The 15,671-nt window shown below is 37.1% G+C and overlaps 1 protein-coding gene across 4 annotated transcripts in view; it reads left to right on the top strand.

The window, feature by feature from the left end:
• The window catches only part of NCOA2 (nuclear receptor coactivator 2), a 186,143-nt gene that overhangs the window by 48,562 nt on the left and 121,910 nt on the right, over positions 1-15,671 (top strand). The gene's annotated exons all lie outside the window — the stretch shown is intronic.

Genomic DNA, 15,671 nt, shown 5'->3' with positions numbered 1-15,671 from the left:
TGGCTGAACATGAGCCAGCAGTGTGCCCAGGTGGCCAAGAAGGCCAATGGCATCCTGGCCTGGATCAGCAATAGTGTGGCCAGCAGGACTAGGCAGTGATTGTCTCTCTACGCAGCACTGATGAAGCTGCTTCTCAAATCCTGTGAACTTACTTCCCCAAAAGGCAGCTGGATGAAAGTGAGTCAAGGATCAAGGTAAGGCATCTCTTGGGAAGTCATTGTGGACTTTTTAGAGTGCTGTTTCCAGTATATGGACATCTGATCCAGGTTATAAATATATAACAAAGAAAAAAAAGTATGTATATGCTCATTAGGTTTTTTCCCCGTGTTAGAAAAGTGAACAACATATATAAAAACCCACCTCACATGCAGATTTATGATTGAAAAAAACTGAAACAGACCTAAGCGTATTGAGGACATCTGACTTTGTTAGAAATGGTGTCATTAATTAGCCATGATTTTTCAGACTGTCCTGTGGGAAACGATTCTGAATGTTTATGACAGCGTGTAAGATGAAGACCTGCTGAAGTCACACTACAGATGAGAGCAGTTGACCCTCCAAGAGATGAGTAAGAGGAGAAAAGAGGAAGATATCATGGGAGATTTCAAACTTAGGAATACATACTAAGTTTCCCTCTGGTAGTACCGTTACTTTGGGCATTCTAAATATAGAGATGGTAAGAAGATGGAAAGACATTTTGCACCCTACTCTGGGAAAAAAGGCATTACATCCCATTGTGGAAGATTGAACACACAACCAAAAAAAAGTGCTGTAACTTTCAAGGCATGATCAAGTCTGAACTAGTTGGAATGGGGAGGGGAAAGTACATCTCTAAAGTTAGGTGCTCATAAATCAGTATATATTTTCATTAAGAAAGTGTGAAATACACAAATGAAAAATAATTGCTTTAAAAACGCAAAACAAGAAACCAACTGCAGGTTAAAAGTGATGGTTTGAAAACCATGAATATTATGAAGAGAATTATGGCAGTTTGGGAATGGTGTGAAACAAATCAAAGTAAGGTGGGGGGTGTGGGGAGGAGAAGATGAATCTGAATCAGGAGCTTGTGATAATAGAAAGTAACAAAAGAAAAACCAAAGCAACCTGAGGAAAAAACTGTAGCTTTGCATTTAACAACACAGAAAATAAAAAATGTATTTCTCTTGTATTTTGGTTTAAAAAAAAAATTATTCTCTGTTTTGGGCTCTTGAGTTGCTGGTGAAACACTTGCCTTTCCTGCACTGGCTCAGTAGGTTATGAAACAGCAGAGTAGTTAAGTCTAGCGGGTTAGTTTGTCAACTTCTGTCCATAACTTCATGGAATTATCTGCAGAGTTACCTGTAGAGATAATGTAGATTTTTCTATTTAACACCCCCACACTCATGCAAATTTTTCACATGTGGAAAATTTAGATATACTGACAAGAAGTTTAATATTGTCTTGGCAGGATAGGCTGTTTAATCTTAATAGCCTGACTCCAACCCTAAATAAAATCTTGAAAAGGCTGACCAAGGACTTGATTAACCAGGAATTAAAACACAGTAATATAATGAATGCTAACCAATATAGTTTATTTGACGAGATCATATCTGATTTTTTTCCTGGAGGAACAATTAGTAGTTTTCATGTCATATGCTAAGATACAATGTGTTCTAGAAACAGAGCTCAGATAAACTACAGGTGATTACGTGGAGAGGTTGCTGTCCAGCTCCTCCTCCTCCCAAGCAGTATCCATGAACAATACGATGTTTCCTTATGAATTTTTAAAAATATTTTTTGTTTGTTCTTTTTATCCAGACCCATTGAAAAAAGAAATAGACACAGACCTGGGACCAAGGAGTAGGAATCAGGACTTTCTTCTACTTAAAAGAGCTCTCTAGTCTAAAAAAAATAAATTACATTTGCTATTGCTCTTTGCCCATGTTTCTTCTAATAATTCTGCTCAGTGAAATACACAGAGAGAGCAATAGATCACAATAGATCTTCTAGTTTGCTGATCTGTTCTCTGTAATGGGATCAGGTGTTTGCTTACAACACACATAAATAGTGTGAGTCTCCTCCTAAGGGAACCCAAAAGGGAAGGTGAAAAATGTTATCCTATGAAATCCTGGTTCCCCAGCATGGTAAACATCCGGCTTTTTGTGAGACTTGAATTAGTTTATTATTTTTACTTCACAGACATCTTGAATTGGGGCTGTGTAATTTACACATTGCATTTGTCTTCAGACTTGTGCTAGATCATGAATGAAGAGTTCAGCAACAAATATGATGCCAAAAAAATGGAGTTACCTTAGCAGTGTATTTTTAATTTGTTTCACATTTAGTTGAGAAATTTTTCATCAAATGACCCATTTTCCCACAAATGGATACTTCATTCTTTCACCCTTTATTTGCTTAAGTTATAAAATTGGCTGCCTTATCCCCCATCCCAAAGTCTGATTAATATTTCAGTAAAATTTTGGCTGTAGTCTTTTATAGATCTATAAAACATAGAAACCTATTTTTATATAAAATACATAAGTAGGTAGAAACATACACATATATATAAAAATAAAACTTAATGCATAAATATTGTGACCTGTAAACCTGACAACCCACATAAAAGGGGCAAAAAGGTGGAGAAGGTAATATTTAAAGCCAAACTGTTAGTATAATGTGTGCTGAGCAATCTCAATATAAATATGAAATCTGATTTTCAGTTGCTTCCGTCTTCACCAAGTTTTTGTGGTAGTTGTCTATTAAAGCTGAGTTAGGCAAGGATTGCAGTCAGAAAATAGTCTCCTGACCAAGGCAGCTGTAAAGAACTGAATTCTGCGCTGGGCTCTGCCATCAGCTTCCCACGTGATGCTCGGATGTCATTCAGCTTTTTAGGAGGTCAGCACCAAGTATGCATCTTGGTTGCACGTGCTCAGCTTTGGTCTGATTTGCAAAAATGCTGAGTGCTCAGTCTTTTCAAGGAGAACCTGTACTTTGAGTCAGGAGATTACGTGGTTTGAATATTTAAATAAATTTGTTTTCTAAGTACTGTAGAAAATAAGGGCCTAAGTTTCCATAATAATCACCTACGTTTATATCCTGCCTGTTGCTCATGTTGAAAGCATGATGCATAATGCTGATCCTAACACAAATGATACTGTAAGCGAAGCAGGTCAACTAACTTTTGAACTTCATAGAAAGTTCTCTTATGAAAATAACCCTTGATGCTGAGCACTTCTAAATACTGCACCAAATGGTGTGTGCAGTCATACAACGGGCAGTGGAGGTAAGACAAAACATTGAATACAGTGAATATTGTGGTGAAGTACAGAGGGCAGCACAGTTGGAATGTGTGTGGTTAGATGCATTATAATTCATCCATGTGAGGAGACTGATTTGCTCAGGCAAGTGCAGTTAGGTCCTAACTCAAGAGCTTGATTTTTCTATTCCTGTGCTCTAGTTGTCTGGGTTTTTTTGGGGTACACTTACATAAAAGCAAAGTGAGTGAGATCATAACCCTTATTGTCATGTGAAACCTGGTTTTGATGGTGCAACATGATTTTGAGGGAATTTTTAACGTTTTCCTCTTTTGCTTCTATAACTTGTGTTGAACACTGACAAGTCTTATATGGATGGGAAGGCAGCAGTGCCTCTTCAAGATACAAAGGTAATAGCAAAAAGAAGTAGCCCAAGGATCACTTACTTCCACTTAATGTCTGCAGATGGTTTTAGTGGCTTTAGTCTCCTGCAGATACTCAGTCGCACTCATGCCAAACTAACTATTATCTTGTAACTGTTGATAAATACCAAGGAATAAAACAACTATGAAGAAAGCTAATTTATGGTTGGAACTCCAAATCTGCTCTTGTAAATGTTACGTGTTTTGTTTCATTTTCCTGTCAGTCTCTGTTCATTGCCTTCAGCCTTTCATCAACTCTTTAGGGTGAGGGAACCCAGAGATCATAGGGTCTTTTAGGTTGAGAATGACCTCAAAGAGCATCGAGTCCAACCATTAACCTAAACACTGGTTAGAATGAAGGGTTCTTAGATGTGATTAGAACCTGTAGGGGTATTGCAAATACCCCCGAAGTGCACAATTTGTTGATACTCAAATGTGTATGAAATAGTGGGATTTATTCTGTCTCCATGGATGGTTAGTTCACATATGGTACACGTGGTTTGAGTGTTCATGCTTTTCTGGGGAGTTTGTTTTTCCTTTCTTCCTTTCTTCTACTTTTTATTTTTTTTTTAAAGTTGTGTACTTTGAGAGAAATCCTAGAAGCTCATAAAAAAAATTACTGCTTTGGAACTGAAACAAACATTTAAAAGAGCCGATGTTGCTCTTCTTTCCCTCTTTAATAAACAACCAACAATTTTATTAGCTGCAGTAACTGTGCAAAACCAGAAGTAGGTTATCAGATCATCTAAAATATATGGTGTGTATGTAGCAGAAAGGAAACCAGTCTGGAACAGATAACACAGAATTTTTTTAGTGCTCTGCCATGTGAAGAGAAGCTTTGTCATTCCAGAAATCCATATGTACACATAGTAAATGAAAATGTATTGAATATCCAAATATTAGAATGAGTAAACCTGTAAATATTAACCAGTATCACTCAGGGTTGGGTCTTTCTGGTGTTTTTCATCTGTTGGTGGGTTTAGGCAAAGAGCGGGTTGATTTGAGGTTTTTTTTCTGGATGTATTATTTGAAAAAAGGGTTGGCATCTCTGTTTTGTAGTCTGAGATGTGGGGTGAGTGTACTTTCCTTGAAATCAAAAAATCAGTTTCTTGTAGCGCTATAAAAGTCCAAACTTAGAAAACTAAGGAAAGATCAGGGAGTAAGCAATTAAAGTAACCATGAAAACTATTGTGCATGCTAGGAGAAAGTCCCATTCTTTCAATGGCTATTTAAGTGTCATATATTGAGATAAAATAATGTAATTTTAATACTTAAATTTGCTGTTCCATTGTCAAATTCTACCATTTCATTGTCAAAACATTTTATTTGGCAAATAATTTTGCTCATGCAAATGGATATTTCAGCAAATGGATAATTAACCAGAACTATGGCAGAGCTATGCAAGTCTTTGCATGCACTATTGATAGTGACAGTGAAAAAAATCCCAAGGAAACAGAAAGGCACAGCTGATTTGAGGTTGATTGATATACAGATACTTCTCTCTTTGTACTGAAAGCATGTTGCTTTGTAATTTTATGTAGTGTTATGGAATTTGATTCTCAATATGTTTACAGATACTACTGGAAAAATACAGTTATTAGATTTCCAGTAGTCAAACAGCACCAGTATTCCCAAAATATGCCATGAGATGTAGTTGTTTTCTTTCTGGGTCTCAGCCTTTTTTCTTGATAATGCTTGATGCTTGTAACTATGTGCTCTGAGCATCCCACTGCATCTTTTGAGATGACTTAAATAGACCTAGATGTGTTTATATCTATATTTTAAAACAGAAGTAGATAAAGACTTATAAGTGCCTTTTTGGCATTAGTGCAGATGCTTCTTGCAGGGGAAGTAATTTTGAGAAAACCTAGGTCAAATCTCCTGACCTTATTTGTTGATGTTGCTGTTGTTAACTGAACTCTGTACAGCCACAAACTCCTGTTATGCACTTATTAGTATTGCCTTTTCTACTTGAGCTTTTCTAGCTCTGAGTGACTGTCTCTGAGCAAGGACTCAAACCCAAATTGCTGCTTTTCTAAATTCTGAGCAAGTTTTTTTTTCCTCTCTTATAATATGTTTTAAATACTGGTTTTAGAAATTCCACACTGCTGCATCTCAGTCAGAATATAGCCTTTTTTTGTTCCAGGTCTGTTGCCAACTTTAAAATTAAAATGAAAGTGAACATTTCTAGTAAGTTTAAGTATCTTGTGGGTTTTTTTAATGTTATATTTAAACATATATGTAATGACTGTTTAGTTTTGCCTCCCTTTTTTCCTATTCCAAGGAAGCTCATATGGTCAGGTATTTAAAAATAACCCTCTGAAAAAAACCTTTCAGAGTCATGTTTACTCACACAAAGCTCCAGCTGAGATTGGCCTAATGTTAAGCCATGGAAAATGTTGAGTTGCTGCTTCTGCCTCTCCAAGGCTAATCCAGCAGCTCTGCGTTGGTGATGCTCCATGCTCATGCCCATCCCTCAGCCAGCCTCTGGCTCATCACAAGGGAGTTTTTTTTTGATGGGCATTATCAGTTGACTTTCTTTGCTCCTTCGTAACACTGTAGCTTTCAATTAACTTCTCTTCCTAGCTGCGTCAACCTTCCCTATAGCCTAATAGTCTTCCCTATAGCATTCCCTGCCAGGCCCCTGTCTGCTCATTCCCTAAAAAAAGAATTTTCTGAAGACTTGTAACACAGACTATATTGCTGACGCGTTCGATACTTAGAATACTTGACTCAGTGCTTTAATGATGATATTAGTATCATTTCTCAACTTCAGGGCAGTGGCTACTACAGTTGCTGCTAATTGCTGGGCTGATGGAAGCCATTGCAGGGAGCCTTTTAGGACAGTACTCGGAGGTACTTGAGCAGGATTCACTCTTGGGTTTACTTATGTGGTAGGCTTGTATTTATGTACAGATTTCCTTTGTTTTTCCATGAATCTGTTCTGACTAATCCTTTGGCCTGTATTTCATTAAAAGTGTTGACTGCAGAATGATGGTTTTGGTAACAGATGAAACAGAACTTTTCCTTTTTTTCTTTGCATGTGCATGTACAAAATAAGAAGTACAGGATGACCTTTTTTATTTGATAATTAAGAATGTGCCTGACTTTGTTAGGAAAGCCATAGTTTTAAGAATACCAAGTCTTTTTAAAATTACTGTCAGTATGGTGTATCAGTTCTCACTCCCACTTATCCTCTTATTCTCTCCCCTTCCCATCCCCCCTACTCCCTCCCTATTTTTAGAGGCAACACAAAGCTGTTTTGCTTCGAGCGAGGGACAAAGATTAGGGTAGAGTTCTAATGTTTTGCAGCAGATTTCTAAAATGTTAAATGAGCCGTATTTGAACATCGTACTCCTAAAACAGTGCTAAATTGTTTCTATGTTGTATTCATGAATGCTGTGTTTGTTTACTTCTAAAATTTTTACTCCTTACCCTCAAACTATCAGCAAATTATGGATGAAGCTTGAATTGTAATAGACCTATGTGTGAGGAGCACAGATTCCTTTCTGTGTATGAGAAATGGTGCTGTGTAACATTCCCTGTGCTCTTGTGAAATTGAAACTAAATTCAGAATCTCTGTGCTCCTGTGATCTGCAGACTGCCTAGTGAAGAGAGGAATATTAAAGAAGGCTGTTTATGTGGTGGTGATAAAAATCACACGTACTTTTCAGTGACCTAAAGACCCTGCAGATTTTATTAAACTTTGAAGAAAATCACGTGCGTGTGTGCATGTTTATCTGTATTGATCAATACATGTAGCTTGCATGGACATAGACTGCTAATGTTTACGTATGTGTCAGATGCAAGATTGCAAACCGAGTACGGAACGAGGACACTAGACTTCTAGCATATGTGAAGCGTATGGAATGTTTCACAAGAATTCCTTGGTTTAATGGTAAAATTATTATTTACAGTTCCTAATAACGTGGGAAAAATTTGTGAGTTAGTTTGCAGTTCTTTTTACTTTAAAGAATGCAATAGAATGCATTGCTAAAAAGAAATGGGACGATTCAAGCAAATACTGTCAGTGTAGACAGATACAGAGGAATCTTAGCATAGCCAAGAATATTTCAGTTGAATAAAATGATCAATTAGTTATTTCGGATTCAAAGTCTGAGATGAAAAAGTGTTGTGAGTGCTGTTATTCATAAACTTCTGCTATAAAAAATGTAAGAATGTGATGTAGGGTGTGTTTAATATTTTTCCCTGAATATAATATAGTGTGCACCTGATCCGATATTGGAAGTGACTTTTTAACGTGGCAGCACATTTTATTCAGTTCATCAAAGCCATCTAGGAATTTATCCTTTTTGTAGTTAAAAGCAAGTAAATCACTCCACCCTGCTGGTTTTCATCCGTCTCAAAAGCCCCATCCTTCAAAAAAAAGTTTGTTTTACTATCTCAGGTTGCCATCAGGCCTTTCAACTTAAGGCCAGCCTCATGACAAATTCAGGCTACTATGCAGTTATTAGTGAGGTGATGAAACTGGCACTTAAGCATAGGTGTATGCCGTGGGGCATGGAGCAATGAGAGTTTTTAAAATTTACATAGTTATACAGCTTATTCTCCATTGTAGGAAACCTAATTTTGTATCTTTATGCAAAGCCCATCTAGAAAAAAAAAAATCTAATAATTTAATTTGGCACGGCCATTAGGGTTTTTTTTCCTTTCTGTGTTGAACTGTCAGTTCAACGAGGGTTATTGCAACCCTTCATAAAAGGGAGCAAAACCCTGAAGACACCAAAGTTTCATCTTTTGTGAAGTTGATACTGATAACAGGTCATAAAGAATTATGGAATCTACACATGGCTGAATGGATCTGAGATTTTACAAAGCAGTTTTGACACCCAGCCAGTTTTGGTCTCTGCAGACCTAATAAATGAAAGAGATTTTTCCACTGCCCTGTCACAGAAAACAAAAACGCAGCTTTCTGAATTGGCTGTTCACTGCCAGTTTAGGAAAAAAAGTTGTTATTTCTTTGCCCTGTATAATAAAAGCAGTACTAATTAGTAGAAAGCACTAAACCAATCTCATATGCTTTTCATCTAGTGTTTGAAGCTTTTAAAAATTCTCTTTTTTTATATATGATTGTGATGAGAACTTCTGAGAACTTCAACTGTTGTTAAACTTCAGCACTCAAATTGCATATTTTCAGCCAGCTCTTAAGCAGACGGGATTGGTTACAAGAGTCTCCTTCAGAGTTATACTGTTGGTTTGCAAACTCTTTCTGACATCTTCTATAAAAGCAAAATAGTCCTTTTCTTCTTTTTAAATTCAAAATAAACTTATAATTGGTTTATGGGGTCTTGCTCTCAAGTTGATGCCATTTTTGTCTGTCTGGGATGCAGAAGAAAGAAGTGGGGGCAAGAGGGAGCCCCTTGCATCTGGTTAGCAGGCCCAGCTCTGTAATTGCCTGGAGATCAAAGAACCATTTGATGGTGGCCGTTAACACCTTCAGCATAATATCCCCAGCTCCCTCTCTGCCCACCCTCCTGTTGCAGCTCAAAAAGTTGGCACTCTGAAAGACCTGCCTCATGAACAGGAGGAAGATAGATAGGAATGAGGATTTGGTGTGTATTGGGAGTGGGGTGAAAGAAGAGGTAGGAAAAATGTGAGGCAGGAAGCCCTGGTGTCATTGAAGGATGGTTTACAAAATTTTTTGCGGGCTGTTAATAGAAGTGGGACACTGACTGTCCTGCTGACATGCAAGAGGAAAAATAGAGTTAGGTATGCCAGCTGGCCACTATTTAAAGAAAAAAAGATAAATTGCATCTAAAGATGATTGGTTTGCATGCTCAGATGCCCTGCCTATGTGCAGTGGTACCAGCCACGCCAAGGTTATGGCACCAATGTGGTGCAAGAGCTGGGAGTCTTCAGGGCCGTGGACAGGTTTGTGTACCAGTGTTTCCACACATTCCCTGCTGGAGTGGCTCCTCAGAAAACTGGAAAATGCAGTTGTCTCATTTGCACTCATTAAGACAGCAGTAAAACTGGCCTGCCTGGTTAGAAACCAGTCAGGTAGCAATCATATTAATGGCCCTTAGCTTCCCAAAAGGGGACTGAAGGGAGTAGTGTGCATGTGACTCAAGGAGTGGATGAGGTGGGTCAACAGTCTGAAAGAGAGGAGGACAGAAATGTGCCATGGGGGTGTTCTGGGTGCTCTGAATAGGTGTAAGGAGCGTGACTGATGGTTGTAGCAAAGTGTGAAGCTCTCTTTACCTCCTTTAATTTATATGTAGTTAAAATTTCTTTGCACCCTACCTTGCATCAGAACATTACTTCACCTTGGTGAAAGCTGCGGACTAAAGTTACCCCGAGCTGTAGATATGGCAGCTTTTCCGTGTGATTCCACTTGCACTTAATGAACACTTAAAACAATTAAAATTTTTTTCTCTCTTTTGAGAGTTCCAACTTACTGCATTTGTATTCAGCAGGAATCAAAGCAGTTTCCTCACTTCTGGGGGTGTCTGCAGAAAAATCCTGGAAGCAAAGAAAAAAATGAGTCACCAAATTTAGTCATAAAATTGGAACTGATTTGGTTTTTAGAAGAATTGAGTAGCATTTTTGGGGGAAATTTTTTTAGAAATTATATATATGCTATATATGTTTTATATTTTAATATATAATCTGTGTATATCTATATAAATACATATGCATAGTAGTATGCTTAGTAAATTGAGTAGAATTGTGTCACTTTAAACTTATATTTAAATGCTGTATGTTCTTTTTTGACTCAGAAATTCATGGGATTAATATATAATAATTCTTTGGTTCTGTGTTGTAATTGTCACTGGAGGTAAGTATTAAAACCATTTCACATTTGGGGAGATTATGTGGTAGAGAAGCTGTTCCTTCATATGGGTTTCATAGTGAGTGATGGTGAGTAGGCTTAAAGGGGAAAAAAAAAAAAAAGGCATGCTTGTCAAGAAATACAAAAGAATAATAGTAACCAGGCAACTCAATTTGGACCAAACTACTGAAGTTTGAAGTTACTGGTGATTTTTTTAATCTTCTTTGCTGAAAAACTTAGCAAAACTTTCGTAACTGCTGCACTGTCCAGTTGAAGTGTATTAAATGTGTGGTGCCCACTAGCCAGCTACGCTGGCTGAAGATGAGAGAAGTATCAGAGATTAGGAGTGGGGCGTGCTCTGGCTGTCGACTGTACTGGGGGCTTTCTTCAGTTCTTACACAAGGATGGAGGATAGGCAAGCTTTGTTACTAGGTGCTTCCTTAAGTTTTTGAGAATGTTTTCCCACTCCTAAATTTTCTCACTGGTTACTGCTATAAATCTGCGAAATTTAGACATTTGTAATTATGGTGTATGATATAGTTTTGCTGGATTAGCTATAGAGCACTTATTGTGGCTATCAACTGTGCATTGCAGCTTCGAAACTGCTGGTTGGGGAATTCAGAGATTCTTTACCCTCAGTAGGGAAGAGACAGGAGGTGGCAATAGTCTCATCAGGCTGCAGAGACAGTTACACAGTTCAGAGGGCTTGTCTAGCTTAAACAGATGGAGTCCCCTGTCAGCAAACATGCCTGGTTCCTAGTCTTTGGACTAGCAAGTGTTAATCTATCCATGCAGAGGGGAGAAGCATCAAAGAGCAAGTGAGAAGGTTTGGTTTGGCAGGACAGGATGAATACAAGGAGACAGGAGCACAGGGATTTTTTAATAGTAGTTAGCTGTTAGGTTGGCTCAGCGCTCTGGTGTAACAGCACACTTTGAGCATTTCTGTCCAGAGTAATGTGATGGTGTTTGGGGTATTTCCATGAGAGGAAGGATTTGTGGGTTCAAATAAGAGATCTCAAAAAGGAGATTATTAAGTTTTACAAATGTAGCCCAGGGAGTAGAGTAGAAATCAGCATATTAAATCAGAGCTGTCATGCATGGAGGCACCAAACTCATGTTCCCTCACACAGCATCTGTTAGAAAATGTTCTGTGCTCCTGCTCATCATGGATTTCAGGCTCAAAATCTACAACTTCTGGAGCAAAGCACACTACTGGAATAGCAAGGTAGTGTAAAAAAGGATATTTTATTCAAAGACTCTCACAAATTAGGCACAAACAGAGTTTAATGATCATTATTTTGTTAAGGAAACTATGTATGACATGCATTTTTGTATGTTTAGGAGGAATAATATTTCTCAGTTCTCTTATTTTTTTATTCTCTGCTCTGTGGAGAACTCTCTTGTGTCTTCGGCAAATGTATGAATTTTATCATGTAGTTTTGAATTTCTGAATATGACCTCAGTGAAAACTAAAGCATAGTTTTAAAACAGTAGTAAAGCCCTGTAGCAAAAAGGGGGTTTTGCTCACAAAAATAAATGGTCACAGTATATTTCTTTTCCAAGCCACAGTAATAAGAGGAGGATAACTTTAAAAGGTTTGCTTTGGTACATTGCCAAGCTAAATGTGTGCCAGGAGTCATCTTCACTCTGAAATATGTCCTAAGAGCCAGTTCAATGGCCAGAGAATTCTACAGGTGTATTTGCATTTATTCTAGGGACTTTGTGTTAGCTTTCTATGCAATATATCCTTGTATCTGTGCTGTTACTCAGTTTTTTTATAACTCTCTGAAAAAAAAAATTTAAATCACATGTAAGTATATAACTTCCAATTTTTCACAAATCTGAGACTCAAGTGTATTGTTTTGAAAACATAACAGACTGTGAGTAGATTTATTTTAGTAGATAGCACATGGATTTCATACTACTAAAAAGCATTTACTCTTTGCTCTCTATCTATTTTTGGCACTGCCGTTCATAGAGTAAGAAAAACAAATTTTCCTGTAGAGTACATGAAATGAGGTGAGCTTAAATATTGGTCTAAAAGAAGTGTTTATGAAATGACCAAGCTTTGGACAGTCAGAACAGTGCTCGAGGTGCTGGAAATTGCTGTAAATACTAAGAAAAAGTCATTGGGGGACGTGAGTTGATTCCACAAAGCTGTGACACTTTCACACACTTTGCACCTGCTGTTTCACTCAGTAATTGGTAAAGAATGGAAAAGTCATTTGACCTTAAAAATATTTAACTGAAGCAGAATTACCTTTAACTCAAGATGGTGCTAGGGATGGGGTTAGCAGAGGGTTGGTGTTGTGGGTACTTATGGTGCTTTACTGGGTTTCCAGGACAGGGGCTTTATTTTATATGACGATGAGCCACAAAATTAAGAATGTAGTGCCACAGCTGTTGGAAGTTGTAAATTCTGGTCAGTATTCGTAACTCACTTTTTTTTTTTTTAAATAATATGCCCGAAGTCAATAAAATCAATAGAATACAGGTACAAGTTTGCTTTTCCATTTTAATCTATTTTTCAGTGTGAGGGCAAGCTGTGAGCATCTGTGTGCAATGTATTGTGGAGCAGTAGCCTTAGTGTGGGAGTCTGTTTATTTGCATATCAGCCATAATGTTTTATACTGAACTCGTTGTATCATGTTATTTGAACAGATTGAAATAAAAGAGTAAACTACACTATACATGTTGATCAATGCATTAAGTAGTTTTTGCATTGATGCTAGTATGTAGGATTTTATAGTTATATAGGATTATAGAATTCTTTGAGATATTTCTTGAAATTAGAAAGGAATAATAATTTGGGGATTTTTGATAATTGGAAGTTCTAGTATTGTAGAAAATTATGTTCCTTATGATGACTTAAAGAACAGTTTCCCTAAACACACTTAACAACAGATTTAGTTTTACCATATAGAGAAGAATCCCTCATCAAGCGATGCCAGTATTGTTGATGATAGCAAGTACTCTATTTGCATTGTAGTGTGGCTTTTGTGATAATTGTATTAGTAATAGAAAGCTGTTGAAGGTTTTCAAGGAATAATTTGTATTTCAATAATGCTTCAAACTACTTAAAAACAAAATAAAGGAAAAGGGAATCTTACCTTACAATGAATTTATGGTCTTGGATGAGTCTTTGCTGTTGGGTAAGATGTTCGATACACTTCAGCCAGCTGTCTTAGCTCCTTGTAGGATATGCTGTCCTAAGGAAGATTAGTCTTTTTGTTGTTTAGTTCACTGCACTGAGACTCACCTTTTTCTTGACATATATGACCAAGTGTTTATATATTCACAAATCTTACATAAATACTTGCAATCCTAGAGCCTTTTCAAGCATTTCCATTATCAGTGTTTTGTGATTTGTTTTACATTAAAGCTTTCCTACTTGAGGTAGTGTTGTAGCCTATAAATATTGATTTTGATGACAAAATAAGTAGGTTAGCTTATGTTAAAAAAACACAGCTTTTTTGCAGGTCTGCTGGACTTCAGTTGAGTTTTTAGGAACACTATATAGTAGCCTGTAAGAGCAAAATCTATTGCAGTTGCTTACAGTTGAGAGACAGTTACCAGTGCCTGATACTTCTAATCGCTTGGGCAATGCTGTATGAATGGAAATACTTTCCTTTCCTTTTTCTTCATTGAAAAAAGTCCTTTGCCGACAGCAAATGTTATACTCTGCCAGATGAAATAGTGCATGAAATTCTGCTCTCTTTTTCTTAAGCAGTTTTGTGTAGTTTCCATGATTGTACACTGAAGTACTGAAGTTTCATTCAGCCTAATTATATTTTCCATCTTAACTGTAACTTGTGAACAGATAATTATTCTGGTCTTAAAAAAATTACATATAGCTAATATAGATGCTTGATAGCCAGTTTCATTACTAAATTGAATTCAAGATATAATAAAATTATTTATTAGTAGTTTTTGAAGACGGAAATGAGCTTTTAATGCTCCTTTTGTTTTATACAGTGAAGTTGAAGCTTCTCAGTTTATTTTCATAAGAATTAACACAAACGTTCTAGGAGTGTACATGTGGGTCCCATACTTTTTTTGCCATAGATCAGATGTCTCTAGACTAAGTATAATCTCACATGAATAGTTAGTCATTCCTTAGAAAATAATTATTTCTTATTGAAAAATAAATGTCATAGTGCATTTAATCCAGTTATGATTTGTATTGTGTGTAAGCATGGGAGAATGTTTTTATTTTTTCCTGGTCTGCTCTTCTGGACCACGTTTGTGCAGAGTATTTACAAGAGCCATTGAGGAATTGTTGCCCTGTTTGCTATTAAGAGCTCAGTATAAAAATCTGTAAATTGGACTTTGCTCTAAAATAATGTGTTGTCTGTTTTGAGATGTTTTCCTTTTTCTGTATTTTACTTGACAGTGTGCTGCATTTGTTTTTCATGCTAAGATAAATAACTGCTAAATTAGAGAAAAGGAAAGAAAAAGTTTCCCAGAATTTTATACAAGAAGGCTATTTCCCATCCAGGTAGGGGCAGGTGATCACAAGCAATAATAGTATGGTATGCAGTTACCCTTCCTCTTTGTAATTGATACAGGACTGCTCTTAATTAAGTGCAAATGTAAATTAAGATGAATTTGCTTAAATTATCTCTGTTAGCTGTGTGTGACCTTCATCAGGAATGAAGCTAACCTATTTTACTTCAGGTCTTCATGGCCTAGAAGTATTTTTTGAGCAGCTTTAGCTTTTCAGGCAGTCATTGGTACCTCTAGGATGAAAAGAACAGCATCTGAAGAAATGCTGGCTGGACTGTGTGCTGTTGTCCATGATGCTATTTGGACACTGCTTGTAGGCATGCAACAAAACTGGTGGTGAAGGCGAAGGTGGCTTGCATGGCATGGGGTTCACTCTGGCACTGTCCATCTGCAGCTGCTCCTTCTCCATTTGACCACAGGTCTCGGGCATATGGATTTGCACAGTTGTCCTTTCAGTGAGCTGAATGAGTTAAGCTATTAAGGGCTGAAAGGGGAGTGCCAGTAGTTGCAGTAAGGAAGGCTGCCTGGTGTTTCCCACTATAGGATGTTCCTCAGAGTTTTTAATAACTTCACAAAATGTTAGTCTTTGGGGCTAGGCAGTTGCCTCTAGCTTAATTTTTGTTGTTGTTGTTGCCAAAATAATGTAGCTATCTGTGAGAATGTGTGGAAAAAGTTATTTCTCTTTGTAGATTAAAAAGAAAAAAAAAACAAAACAAA

The sequence above is a fragment of the Lepidothrix coronata genome, unplaced genomic scaffold (genome assembly GCF_001604755.1).
Source record: "Lepidothrix coronata isolate B3197 unplaced genomic scaffold, Lepidothrix_coronata-1.0 Scaffold36, whole genome shotgun sequence".
NCBI lineage: Eukaryota > Metazoa > Chordata > Aves > Passeriformes > Pipridae > Lepidothrix > Lepidothrix coronata.
Note: the sequence above shows the minus strand (reverse complement) of the source record. Positions and strands in the feature narration are given on the sequence as shown.